Genomic DNA, 14,296 nt, shown 5'->3' with positions numbered 1-14,296 from the left:
CCTGGAGCCTGGAATCTGGAGCCGCTGCACTTTCTTCGTTCCCTGAAGCAGCAGGAAAAATAAAACCCTCTCCCACCCCACACATCTGCCCCTGCCCACCACCTCCCCTCTGCATCCGCTGAGCAGGCTGCACCCACCATGGGCGACCCCAACCAAGCCAACTAGGCAGCAAGTGAAGGCAGCTCCCCGCCGGACGTTGACAGAACCCACTCCATTCTGACTGCTGGCCTGGTGGCCGACCACCTGTAGGTGCAGCCACCCGTGTGCGAGGGGACCCTTCTGCCGCCACAGGGCAGACGGCCCTTGACCAAGGACAGCAGGCGTGCACATGGGCAACCCAGTTGCCCCGCTCACAGGCCCAGGTGGACCATTCCTCCTGGCGCCATCGTGTGCTCGGCTCGGTCAACGGCACAAAACCAAGGCCATCTCCACCGCACGAATCCCTTGTGCTACCCGCAGCATCGCTTAGGGAACTGGCTTTGTGGAAAAGGGTGCAAAGTCACGAGGTGCCTCGCGGCAGGAGCTCCGGCTGGGCAGATCACCCCTGCCTGCCGCACGCTGCATCCCCTTGCCCACGGCTCCCAGGCTGGCGCGCACCGGCGCTACCCGCTGCCGCCACCACCGACGTCTGAAGTGCATGTCCCGGGAGCGCGCCGGGGCCGCTACTACTTGTTACGTAACCGCGGCCGAGGCGCGGGGAAAGGTTACATAAGCCCTTCTTGCCGCGGTGGCGGCGGCCACACCGGTAGCGGTGGCAGCGGCAACAGCAGCGATGCGGCACGCACTGCGGCCGCGGCCCTGCCTCTTTGCACCCGAGGACCTAGGGGGTCCCTCGGCCCGCGCAGGGCTGGCCCTCCCGCTGCCCTGCCGCAGGAGCCGCAGCGCGCCCCACCTCCAGCCCCGACCCCGCGCCTTGCAGACGGTGCAGTGCACCTGCGTACCTGGGGACCCGGCCGCTGCAGCCGCGGCCGCACGGTGTCGCTGCGTGCGCGCCGCTGGCCCGGGGAGGGCTCCGGCGCCCGGCAGTTCCCAGCGTTTGGACAGCGCTCTGCATGGACAGCGCTCGGCCGCGGGATCGCGCTGGCGGCGCCCAGGCTCGGCCTTGACCAAGGGCCTGCAGTGCGGAGCTCCGCAGCGGGGCCGCCCGGGCCACCACCCGGCGCGGCAAGCTCGCGCTAACACGCCCAGCGGGCCGGTGCCGCCTCCGGAGCCGCCATCCCGGCAAGCGGGAGATTATGCAGGCCGCACGCGCGGCCGGTCGGACCCACGCCCATCACCGCACAGGTGCCAGCACCCTCCTTCCACGCTCCTCAGCCTTTCGGGCCCGGTAGCCCCGAGGACCGGGCAGACGCGGGCAACACCGCGCGCCCTTGCGCACTATGGTACCCCAGGACCAACCCATGTGACGCGGCCACGCCCCGAGGCCCGGCGGGGGCCCTCTGCTGCCCAATCCCTGGATCCCTGGTTCTCATGGCAACCCCCAAGAACCTCGGGCTCCCGGCAGCGCCGCCTCCCATCTCCCCCCTCCCACCACACGCCACCCCACGGCCCCCCGCCCAAGAGAGGGACAGGACGCACATCCCGGTCGCTCTGGCGGCCGAGTCCTCCATGTCCGCCCGCAGCGCGGCAGACGAGCGCTCCGGCTCGCGGCAGGTCACCGCCGGCAGTACCACGGGCAGCTCCCGCGGCCGCGCGGAGAGGGCGGGTCCCTGCGCGGCCAGCGCGCCGGCCGCTCGCCGTTTCAGCACCACGGCAGCCGCACGGCAACCGCAGAGCGCCCGTGTGAGAGCTGCCCCGCCACACGCTCCTGGACGGGGACATCGCGGCTCCCCAAGATAGAGGGTGGGGGGACCACGGGGAGGGGGGCTCCCCGCACAGCGTCTGTGCGAGGTGCGGAGGAGAAGCCGGCAACAAAGGAAGCAAGAATGATGAGCGTTTGTGACTCCACACACGCACAGGAGGCTGTTCCAGGACCCCCACCCCGCCCCCATGGATACCAAAACCAAAGGACGCGCGAGTCCTTTCCCTGGAAACAGTGGCAGGTTGGCAGGGAACCTTCGGCGCACACACTCCCATCCACCCCTCGTCATCGCCAGGTTGCTTATGCAGCCTCAGACGACGCAGCTGCTGCGTGATCCCGCGAAGGTGGTGTGCACAGAGCCATGCAGAACCGATCCCCACCCAGCCATTTATCCAGCTCTGCCTGGAGAGGCCGAGGGAGCACCCGCCTAGCCTGCCACAGACGAGGGCGGGCTGCAGATGCTACATGTGGTTCCCTCAAGGTCACTGGCAAGTGTGCACATGCCACACAGGAGGGAGGGACAGCTGGATGTTGTGGATGGCGGAAGAGACAAGGACCTGTGTGCCATCTACAAAGGGCACAAACCGGGGAGTCCCACCAGGACACCAAGTGCTGGAGGCCAGCCCAGGCCCCGTTACCCCAGCTGCTGACCACACCACAGGAGAGGCCACAGGCAGAAGCTCTCATATGGTGAAGCCAATCAGATGGAAGCTGCGTTGAGGCAAGCTCTGAGAGTAGCCACTTGTAGAGCACCCTACCCAAACCCAAGGGGCCCTCCTCACTTGAACCCGTGTCCTCAAGGCCTCCTCTTTCCTCCCTGGCCAGTGGCATGTGTCCTTACACATACACATGGCCCACACGATGGGAAGGAGCCAGGAATTCCACTCGGGTCCCAGGACTGGTTGAGGTACGGGGAGACCAGTGAGAAGGCTTCACTCCTGGGCCCTGGCTCTCCCGACCATGCACCACCTCTGGCACCCACTTTCCCGCCTTTCTGAGTGTGAGTCACTCAGCACACACCTCCTGAGACAGATGAAAGGAGATGCGGCCCAAGCCTGGTGGCCACCGGTCACACCACCAGCCCAGTACAGCAGGAGGGTACCTTCTTCAAGGCATCAAGATCTGGCAGTTGCAAAGCCCCCTGAGCCAAGCCCACGGGTGGAGATGCAATCAGTGGAAGTCCAGGAGGCCTCGGGAAATGTGTGAAGTAGGGTTGCAAGCAAGAGGAGCTGGAGGGACGGTCACCTGGTTGTGCTCCTCACATCCCCTCCCAGAACCCTAAGGATGACCCCAGCAAATCAGCCCTGGCTCCCAGGACCTGGTTGGTGTTCAATGCACCACACACCACAGCCACCTGCAGGGGCTGCCCAAAGCAGAGGCCTCCAAGGTACAGCCCATGCACCTCCTCTTAAAAAGCTCTTTCTGGCAAGTTCTTTACCAAGTTCTGGGAACACGCCGGAAAGAAGCCGTGAGGTCCCAGGGCAAAGCAGAGGGCACTCCCAGGAGCACAGAGCCTGTCCAGAGACCAGGCTGTCCAGGATATGTGCTGCACGCAGGCCCTGCTGCCAAGGGCACCTGAGAGAACCCGTCCAAGAGATAAATCTGGCGGATTAGCTAATGCGACTGTAAGAAGAGCCACATAGCTGCGTACGCTGCAAGGGAGACGTGACCAGTACATACAGACAGCCTAGGAGGAGACTTCATGTCCTGCGAGGCTGTGTGGGCCCATGCCCATGGCGTTCCCCAGGCCCTCATGGTCAGCACAAGAGGCAGCTGGGACAGGAAGAGACCCCAGCTGGCATGGACGGCATCCATGAGCACACAGACCAGCTCCCAGGCATTCAGATACCATGTGCTGCTGCACTTCATTTTCTTAAATTTTATTTTCGTGATCTACTTACATATTTGCTTATTTGAAAGGCAGAGGGCAAGGGACACAGAAAGAGATTGGAAATCTGCGTAACTGCCCCAAGCTCACACCCCAAGTGCCAAGATGCCTCCCATTGCTCCCATGTGGATGGCAGGAACTCAAGTCCTCCCCACTGTCTCTCCAGCACATCAGTAGGAAGCCGGATGGGAAGTGGAGACAAGACTTGGCTCCTGACACTCCAAAATGGGTGCAGAGGGTCTCAAGCAAGCAGCTCGGCAGCACCCTCTCCTCCAGGGAGACTGACAGCAACAAGCACAGGTCACCTGATGAAGCAGCTGGGAGCTGAGGTCTCAGGAAGCTGGCTGAGCCTACGGGTGACCAGGAGGGACATCTCAGGCAGGTGGGGGGCGAGCCTGCACACTCCTTCAGAAGGACCAGGACAGGCACGCTCTCGTAGCCTTTCCTGCCTCTGCCATGGCTCTGTCGTGGCCTCTCTCTAAACAGAGCTTGCGGAGGGCCTGGGAGACCCACAGGGTTCTGCAGGAGGCAGCAGCGGCCGGAGGAGGCACTGCGCCGGGTAGCGGAACCGGCCGCTAGAGCAGAACGCGAGCAGGCCCTGGACAGCTCCCAGCGCACGGATGCGCGGCCCGCCCTGCTGCGCAGAAGACCGCCGCCGGCGACTAGATGCGCGCCAGAATTCGGAGACGGCACGGCTCCCTAACCGGGCCGCTAAGGGTTTCTCCACGGGGAAGCTCAACTTGCTACCCTAATCCCGTGCTGCCAATCCCAGACCCGAAACTCCCAAAGCCTTTAGAACTTCGGGTTTCCGTAGACTTCGGAGGATCTGCACACATATTGTGAGCTCTCGGGAGGACGGAAACCAAGTGTAAACATGAAACGCAGGTTTTTCATATGCAAGGGGTCTTTAAAAAGTTCACGGAAAGGCAGATCATGAAGAAGACGAAATTAAAAATATTTTCAAACAAAATAAACTCCCTCTTTTAATTCTACTTTTCTACACAGGTTTAGGAAATGTATTTGTATACCTTTGGATATAGCCTAAAGTAGTTTAATACACTATATTTTCTTAGCTTTATTTATTTCCATTTTTACTGGAAAGGCAGAGACACAGAGAGACTCTTTCATCTGCTGGTTCTCTCCCCATCTGGCTACAACACCAGGAGCTGGGCCCACCAAACTCAGGAACCCAGAACGCCATGGGACTGCCTCCCAAGCAGCTCTAGTAGGAAGCTGGAATCACAAACGTAGCCAGTCACTCTGACATAGGAGAGTCTTAACCAATACTATACAACCTTTTAAATCATTTTGCGCGTGAAACAAAGTATCAGGGTGTAGAAGTGTCTACTTGTAGCATGTGTGTATCTGATGTCATAAACTTTTGCACAGGTATTGTCTAGAGACTCTGGGAGTGAAACTTGCATAGGGAAGAGCGGTAGTAGTCTAACCAGCCAGAAAACCTGCACCTCACCTGCTGGGCTCCGACTCCTGACTCCAGTTTTATGCTCCCGTGGGCCCTACAAGGCAGCAACTCTAACTCAAGCAATGGGGTTATCATCACCCACTTGGGAGAGTAGGCTCCACTTCCCAGTCCTCAACTGCAGGCTCTTGAATAAATCCTTTTTTGCAAAATTAAATAAGTAAGCCACAGGGCACACGCATCAGAGAAGTGAAGCTTGAGGCATCAGGAGCATCCAGAGGTATCCAGAGTCCAGGGAGACGCCCCTCTGTCCCTTCCGCCCTCTCCCTTCACCGCCTCAGGATAGAATGGCGGCCAGAGTCCACTCAGCCCACACAGCCACCTCCCTCACCTGCCGTTTAGGCTTCTCTAAGGCAGAGAGACCTCGTAGCCACTGGTTCAGTCCCCCAGTGCTCACAACAGCCACACAAAGTCCACCCTGTGACTTGACTCACCCAAATCAAGGGATCTGAAGACCCCCAAAGCTGCAGAACATGGGTGGAGGGAGACGGGGCAGGGAGCAGACCAGTGCTGGAGGTCAGCGGCACCTAGTCTATCTGAGGTTGCCTCTGCTAACTCCAAGCCTGGTTTTTGTGTCATGCCACACCCTATTCTGTCCAGGAAGAGGGCCAGTCTGCTGTCCTATGGCGCAAGGGGCCCCGAAGGCTCATTCCTCATAGATGAGTTCAGCTGTGCTGCTCCAAGCCACGGAGCACAGGACACACGTCCATCTGCACACAGACCCTGCAGATGCAAACCCCGGAAATAACGGGGTCACTTCAACACCTCGCTCCTGAGCTGCAATTCATGGGGGGGGGGGGTTGCTTACACAGCATCCAAACGTGCTGGTGCAGTCAAAGCAGTGCCTAGAGGGAAACAGCTAGCTTCACAATGTCTCTAGCAAGAAGCAAAAACTTGAGCCAGACCCTGGAGTTCTACCTTAAGAAGTTAGCAAAGGGAGAGTGAGGTCAAAAAGCGGGAGTGAAAAAACAAAAAGGTTGAAAACCTGTGGGCACAAGTGTATCGAGTTTTGAACCTAACGGCTGATAACTTCAACGAAAGACACCAGGCAAGTCTCCCCCCTCCTCTTCCTTGTGGTTGTAAGCTCGTGCAGTTCCGCGCTGGATTAGCAGCCAGAAACAGTCACAGGGATTATGCAAACGTGCAAACGCACAGGCCCGAGAGCTGAGCAAAATCCCTGAGTGCCAGTCCTGCCAGGCTGGCAGGCAGACCCGGACGAGCACACAGGCACATCCTGTTCTGTGGGCTTTCCTTGCCCCTGCATCTCAGGGCTGGACGGAATTTCGAGGAAACGGGTTCCTTAAAGGGATCCCCCTCCAAAGCCTCCAGTTTCAGCAGAGATTCCAACCGAGAAGAAATTCTCCCACCCCAGCACGAAGTGGAAGGCCCCACAGAGGTCTTTGTTCAAGCACAGCATAACGTCTTGGGCCCAGGCAGGTTCCAAACCCAGAGCCAGCTCCGGGGTTCTGAACTAGACGTGGCTGCTGGAACTGGCCCAGGGCCGCCACCATGCAAAGCCCGGACAGGCGGCTCTCCATCCCACCAGCTCCACGTTCCCGGTCCACAAAGCGAAAGCCAACGTGGAGCAAGCCAGGGGTGAAACACATGGGATGACTTAGGAGAGCCCCTGAGCTTTCCTCACCAAGTGCTGGAGACCCCCACCGTACCCTCCCAGAACAGCTGCATGTTGGAGTGTGAGGAGGGCTGACGTGGCAGCCTGGCTGGGGCCCTCCCCTGAAGGCTCAGAGCCCCCTGGGCTCTCTGGCCGAGCGGCGGGCGGGGCTTGCCGCCTCTGCGCCAACTGCTGCTCTTTCCCAGGTGGAGGCACTTTTGGGGGAGGGGGGCCAAAAACCAGGCCTGGGAGCGCCTGCAGCGAGGGGCGCAGGCCTCATGCCTGCCCTAGGAGCATGGGCAAGCCTCGGCTCCAGGCCTGCGAGGGGACAAAAAGCCAGCAGGCAATGGCCTGCGCCTCATGAAACTCCAGCGCGGCCCAAGGACCGAGCCTTGCTTCTCAGTTACAGCAGCCAGGCGGCTAGGCCGGCAAACCCTGTCCTCAGATCGCCTCCCGCAACCCGGGGACCGGCTCAAGGGCTTCCAGGGAAACTCATTCGATTGCTCTCTATACTAATCCCAGAGTCTGCATTTTGTTAAAAACGGGGAAAAAAACCCTAGATGGCGAGCTTCATTCCTGGAAGGGCATTAGCGAAGGGCTCATCCTCCACTAAACACTTCCTAAAACACACTTTGTTCCCTGGATGGTGGCAGAATCCATCCTTCTCCTGGGGATGAAAAAAAAAAAAAAGGTACCGCGGGGCAGCTCCCGTGCAAACGGCCCCACGTGCACGCCTGCGCCGCGCCAGCCACACGTGTGCTCAGTCGGGCCGCGCGAGACGCCCCGCGCAGCTCCATGTCTGAAACTCAGGGGCTCCAAACGGCTGAATCAGCGTTTTCAGAAACAAAGTATTCTGGGCCTGGCCTTTTAAACGGCGGCCGGTCGCGGGGATGGGGGGGGGCGTTGTGCAACCGGGTGCGCGCCCTCACCTCGCGCTGCGTGTTCGGGGCCCCGGTCCGCATCCCCGGGACGAACCCGGCCACCACCGTTCGCAAGAAAAACCTCTCTTGCGCCCGGGACCCCAAGGGAAAAAAAGGAGTCACCTGTGGCTCTCCCGCCCCGCTTCGCCGGCCTCCAGGGCGCAGCGCGCGACCCCGCAGCCGGAGTTTCTCCCCATCCCCAAGAAAGCAGGCGCACAGCACAAAGTGAAGAGCAGCCTCATTTCCATAAGGCACATGCCCCAGGGCCGGGGCAGGCCGGCCTCGCGGAGCGACCGGCGAGGCGGAGAAGTTGCATCAGAAATTTCCTCCTGCAAACCGCACCGCTCTTATCACGCTCGCACGGCCGGCGCACGGCTAATCCGCGGGGCCCCTCGGCGGGGAACGGGGTCATCAACAGAACCCGGCACCAAGGCGCCCCCGGCCGCGGCTGGGCCGCGCGCGCGCGCGGGACTGGGGAGTGTCTGGCACCGCCGCGGGCCGCCCGGGCGCGCGCACCGCGGCCCCCGCCGCGCAGCCAGAGCACCGGGGGCTCCCCGGCGCCCACCCTCGCGGAGAAGGTTGTGGGGGTGGGGGTGGGATGCGGTGGGGGTGGCGGCCCTCGAAGCGCGGCCTCGAGCGCAAGCCCCCGCCCTGCCCCAGCCCTCGAGCTGCCGGCGGCGTCGGACACGACGGGTCCCGACCGCGCCGCTCGGGCTTCTCCACGCGGGCCCCCCCGGGAACCCTCGGGGCGCAGCGGGGAGAGCCCGGTGGCCTCCGCCGCGCCCCTGGCCCCGTCCCGCCGCCCCGGGGCGCCCGAGCCCCCCGGCCCGCAGGCGACGCCCTTCCGCCCGCCGCGCCTCGGCGGGGCCGGGCGTCCCGGCGCGGCCGGGCAGCGCGCAGACAATGCCGGCCCGGGCCGCCTCGGCGCGGACCACAAAGTAACTTGCGCCGTTGCGCGCCCAACTCCGTACCTGCCGCGGCTCCGCTCCTCCCTCCGCGTGGCCACCGGCGACACTCGGCGTGCCGGGCGGCGGGCACGGGTCTCCGCGCACAAGACTACGCGAAAGACGGTCCCGGACGTCCCGCGGTACCACCGCCACAGCTGGCCCGAGGCTGCACGGAAACTTTGGGCTCCAGCGGCTCCAGCGGCTCCGCGCGCGCCCTGCCCTTCCTGCCTCCTCCGGGCCTCCCCACCCCCTCGATGGGCTTTAAACCCGCCCGGCCCCGCCCGCCGCCTCCGCCGCCGCCGCCACCGCCTCCGCCTCCTCCCCCGGCCGCCTTTCCTGCTCCTCCTCCCGCCGCCGCCGCCGCCGCCGCCCGGACCGCTCGGCGGCAGCCAGCGCGGGAGGAGCTGGCCGGGCGCAGGGCGGGGCGCGGGGGCGCGGGGTGCAGGCCGGGCGGCCACGGGCCGGACCCTTCGCCCCACTCTCTGTCCCGCCATCGCCCCGAGGAGCGACAGCCCGGGCCCGAGCAGCCGTGCCCGCGGAAGACAAACCGGGACCCACGTCCCCAAAGGCAATTTGTAAGCGAATTGTTTGCAACTCAAAAAGTCTTCACTGTTGCGGCCAAATCCTTTAACTCGGGCGCAGCGGGGCGCAGGACTGGAGAGCTGCTTCGGGCTCCACGCGGGTGCGTGGGGCTGGGAACGCGGCCCCTGGATGTTTTGTTTGTGTTTCTGGGTGCTGGCAAGCCTTGGTGCTCCCATCCTCGCAGTGGGCCGGTGAGGCCCGCAGGAGCTTTCTGGAGCGGTCACACCATAGGTAATCGGCCCTACGCAGGGACCCATGGCGTGGAATGGGTTCCCCTGAATCCATGAAAAGCGTTGTCCTTAACGGGATTATTAATGTCTCCGTGTCAGAATTATAATACAAATGGGATAATAACAGTCATTATGTCTTCTTGGCTTCCTTGGTGTTGTAAAGATAGTTCCAAGATTTTGCCTTGCTGTGAACCGGCTGTGGCCCTCAGAGGTGTCCTGTGAGACGTCCCCTCCCCCACTTGGGAAGGGGAAACTGAGTCCCCAAGGCGGCTGAGGGCCTGACCTGGAGCCCAGACCCTCACAGGCCACCTCCCGAAACGCCATCTCCCCGCCATGGTCTTCCCCTCCTCAGACCGCTGTTGTCAGCGAAGGGTCCCCACTTCTCCTTCCCCCCAGACAGGCCTCCCAAAACCACTGCGCACCCGTGCGGACCCTGAAACCCACAACGAGAAAGTGAACCGCAAGCCCGGGTTTGCGCTGGGAAGAGGCACGGAGGACCCGGCAGGAAACAGCGTCCCCAGGTGCGTGAGTGAGGACTCGCATGCACCTGCCCTCCAGGCCTGCCTGGCCAGGGGGCTTTGCTGCTGCCTGCCTGCCACATTCTTTTCTGTGGCCCCTGAGTGCTGGGGGTGCCCGTGTGTCTTCCCTGAGACCACGGATGTCAGAGTCCTGGGTTTACATCTGTCAAATACTTGTGTCCAACTAGAGTTTGAACTCCATGGTTCTCTCACGTCTACCGTGGGACGCAAGTCACAGGTCTGGGGCTGCCTGTCCTGTCTCCAGGGCATGGGCGTTCAGAAGATGCTGTGCCCTGAGTTGGGAACAACATAAAAGTCCTCCAGTGCTCAGGGGACCACCCCAGTGTTCCCCACATTTGCTGTCTCCCAGTCTGTGTCACTCCTCAACAGACTCTTTCCTCATAGTTGCCAGGCTCCCCAAACCCCTCTGCAGGAGAAACAAAGTTGAGGTCCACTTGCCTGATGAGCTTAGTAGACCATGAGGCAGTGCACCTGCTGGAAGAAGGGCCAGGTCATGAGGCATGCTGCCATCCAGATGGGAGCTATAGCCAGGCAGTGCTGTCCGAGTGGGTGGTGAGCTGATTGACATTTATTCCCCCTGCTGCTGTGGTTCAAGCCTTGGTGACTGTGCCAGCCCTGTGCCTCATGCCCTTCCCTAGCACACCCCCTTCAGCAGGCTGAGCTTTGCATACAGATGGCACTAAGTGCCACATCAGTGCCAGGAGTAGTGCCAGGCCCCATATCAGACACTGCTGGGAGCCTTGTGCTCAGAGAAGGGGACTGGATGAGCTCAGTGCTCTGACCAGCACCAGCCCTCATGCCTGCTCGCATGGGCCATTGCAGGACCTGCACTCTGGGCGTCATCATGCCTGGTGCTCAGGAAGGAGAGCTGCAGACCAGCCTGAGAGGCACTGATGGCTCAGTGCTCACCATGTGGGGCAGACAATGGCAATTCACTGGCCAGCAGGTCACACCTGCCCTAGGACCCAAGGAGCCTGCACACCCTAAGCAGGCTCCCCCCACCAGGCACCGACACTCCAGAAGCCCCCATCCAGCTCCAGGGGCACCTGCCCCCATGCTCTCTGAGCCAGAGAGGGAGAGCTCAGTGGCATAAAGGAAGGGCTTCCTGGTGATGACCATGTCCCCACCCAGAGCAAATGAGCAGGGCAGAGAGGGGGCTGACGAGAGGCTCTGACTCAGCTCAAACCCAGCAGCACCCAGTGAGGGTGCTCCATAACTTGTATATCTTTAAGATGTATTTCTTTCATTTTTTTTAAGATTTATTTATTTTATTGGAAAGGCAGATTACAGAGAGGAGGAGAGACAGAGAGGAAGATATTCCATCCGATGATTCACTCCCCAAGTGAGCACAATGGCTGATGCTGTGCCAATCCAAAGCCGGGAGCCAGGAACTTCTTTCCGGGTTCCCACGCGGGTGCAGGGTCCCGAGGCTTTGGGCCGTCCCAGACTGCTTTCCCAGGCCACAAGCAGGGAGCTGGATGGGAAGTGGAGCTGCCGGGATTAGAGCCGGCGCCCATATGGGATCCCGGGGCGTTCAAGGCAAAGACCTTAACCATTATGCCATTGCGCTGGGCCCGAGATGTATTTCTTTTTAGAAAAGCAGAATGACAGAGACACTCCACAAGTCCCTGCGACACTTAAACCTTGGCCACCCATCTAGGTCTCCCGTGCAGATGGAAGCCATCCAAGTGCTCGGGCCGGTATGTACTGCCCGCCCGCCTGCCCGCCCGCCCCCAGCTCCAGGCTGTGCGGCAGCAGGAAGCTGGATCAGAAGCACCAGGGGGGTCCATGGCATGGGAAGGGGGCAGTATACATGTCATTTCAACTGGCTGCACCTTGTATCTGCCCCAGCAGATGAGTGGGGGTGGGGGGTTGCAGGGCACTGAGCAGCTGGTCAGGAAATCAGCCTGGAGAGATGGGGGATTGTACTTTCAGCCTCTGTTATCTGTACTTGACCCTGACAAAGAAGGGAGGGGTGAGAGACACGCTCAATAGGGCTTACCCACACCTGCCAGAGTCCCAGTGGCCATGGCTGTCTGCAGATCCCAGCAACCTGGCACGCCTTGGTGGATCAGGGTGACACTGGACCTGGGTAGGTGGGCCCATGGGGTTGGGGGCTGAGCCAGCCAATCAGATGGATCTACCTGGGCTTCTGAACTGGAAGGCTGGGGCCAAGGTGAGGACTGTGGGAGAAAGGGGGTCGTGGTTCCATTTCCCCTGCCTGGCTAGAGTTGCCTGGATCCCCCCCACCACCATCCCATCTCACCGTCCATAGAATCTTATAGACTCTCCTTTTCCCCACACAGCTTGGGTCCAGACAGCTGTAAGACTGAACAAGGCCCACAGAGGTGTCTTCAGTTGGCTGATGGCGGGCAGGTGGCTGACAGGAAAGACCATGCTGCACTTGTGGGGCTGGGTGCAGCCAGCGCTCCTGCAGCGTACGGCAGAGCCCGGGTCCTCCATGGCCCTGCAGCGCTCCCTCAGTAGGGCACCGTCGCAGTGAGCTGGCATACTACATCGAGTGCTCTCATGCCTCATGGATCCATAGCATCTCCCTTTTACATCTGAGATCTGTTAGGAAGGTGGGAACAGAGAGGGCTCCTCCGCCCGCTGTATCACTGCCCTAGTGGCTGAAGCCAGGGCCTGACTGCACCAGCTCTCTCAGACGAATGACGGGGGCCCAGATGCTTGGACCAGCCTCAGCTGCTTTTCCAGGCTTATTAGCAGGGAGCTGGCTTAGAAGTGCAGTGACTGGCACTCTAATGCGGGTTTTCCTTTCTGGTGTGATCTGTGTAGGATATGTCAGTTTTGCCCACCGTTTCCCAGCTGGCAGCAATCTTGGCTAGAAGCAGTAAGTCCTTCATATGCAACCATGAAGGAAACTGCTGTCTTTGTGTGACTTCCAGGAACGGAGGCTTTCCCTAAGAGGCTGCTGAGTTGAGCACACACATTGCCTGGCTTATGGTGACCCGACTTTGTGGTGATGCAGAATTGTCCACCCGCGTTGGGTAGAGACTGCACCCAGGCCGTGCAGCTGGGCTTTCCTGGCTCGCACTGTCTGCTCACAGCCTCTGCAGTCAGTCCAGAGTGAAGCAGCCACATGGATGTGCAGGAGGTGATGAATAGTCAAGGCAGACCTGTGTGTTTCACCTGTCAGAACCCCTGGCTGTTTTCAAGATGGTCTTACATGGCACCCAACCCCAATGCCTAAATGTTCCAGTCACTCCCCATCCCCATGGAGGGCCACTGGTTCCAGTCTGCAATTCCAGTTGTCCTGGTTGCTGTATGGAGGCAGATCTTACTACTATATTTATATTTGGAAGAGAGAGACACACACACACAGAGAAATAGAGCTCTTCCATCCACTGGTTCACGCTCCCAAATGCCCACAGCAGCTAGTACTTGGTCAAGCCAGCACTGGAGCCTGGAACTTCATCTGGGTCTCCCACAAACCTTGCTCGAGCCATCCCCTGCAGTCTCCCATGACGAGCAGATGGACTTGACCCCAGTTTCCCCACAGCGATGGCAACCATTGCCCCAAGCACTACACCATCAGCCTGATGCGAAGTTGCCAGTTCCTCATGGACTTGTCCATGTGTCTGTCACGTGCATGAATTGTGAATGTCTATTGAGTTGTGCTCTTTTTCAAATGGGACTGTTTGTTGTCATTGGTTCTGAAGACCCTATTTTATGTTTTGGATATCAGCCCTTGAGCAGACATGTTTGGCAAATATTTTCTCACAGCATTCCGTTTTTAAATAGTGCCTTTCAAGGAACAGAAGGTATTTTTAAAAAACTACATTTTTAGTTTACCCTTTCCCAGTTGGTTTGTATGCTAAGAACTTGCTGCCTAACCCAACACCGCAACAGTTTTCTTCTGGAAATCCTCATTTCAGCTTGAACATTTAGAGCTGTACAAAGGGTTTCAAAATGTTAATGGGCAGAGTGTTTTAGTAAAGACTCCACATGTGTGTTAACAGAGCCCGCATATGTGTTCACAGGTCATGTGTGTACCATTAGACCACACTGTGTGTCATCAGAGACTATAAATACATTAGAAAAAATGCTTGTACTCTCAGACAGCGTACATGATCATCAGTGTGTCAGTACTGTCAGGCTGCACAGTGTATCAGACTACACGTGTGTATCATCAACTATACATGTGTGTATTATCAGACCATACATGTGTGTTATCAGACAACACATGTATGTATCATCAGAGTATATATAAGTGCATCATCAGCGATTACACATAATGGGACTGCATACAAATTGCCAGGCTACATGTGTGTATTAA

General features: G+C 59.8%; 1 protein-coding gene across 2 annotated transcripts in view; it reads right to left on the bottom strand.

Annotated features, from left to right (window-relative positions):
* GRB10 (growth factor receptor bound protein 10) overlaps positions 1–8,909 on the bottom strand; it is a 78,187-nt gene extending 69,278 nt beyond the window's left edge. The window contains exon 1 of one of the 2 annotated variants that reach the window (XM_058678152.1): positions 8,673–8,909. The gene's annotated coding sequence lies outside the window, so the exon portion shown is untranslated. Of the gene's footprint in view, positions 1–941; positions 1,374–8,672 lie in introns of those variants that run through there. The other variant, XM_058678153.1, reaches the window with a different exon arrangement.
* Between the last annotated feature and the right edge of the window lie 5,387 nt (positions 8,910–14,296).

The sequence above is a fragment of the Ochotona princeps genome, chromosome 20 (assembly GCF_030435755.1).
Source record: "Ochotona princeps isolate mOchPri1 chromosome 20, mOchPri1.hap1, whole genome shotgun sequence".
In the NCBI taxonomy this organism is placed as follows: Eukaryota; Metazoa; Chordata; class Mammalia; order Lagomorpha; family Ochotonidae; genus Ochotona; species Ochotona princeps.
This window is presented reverse-complemented; position numbering and strand designations above follow the sequence as displayed.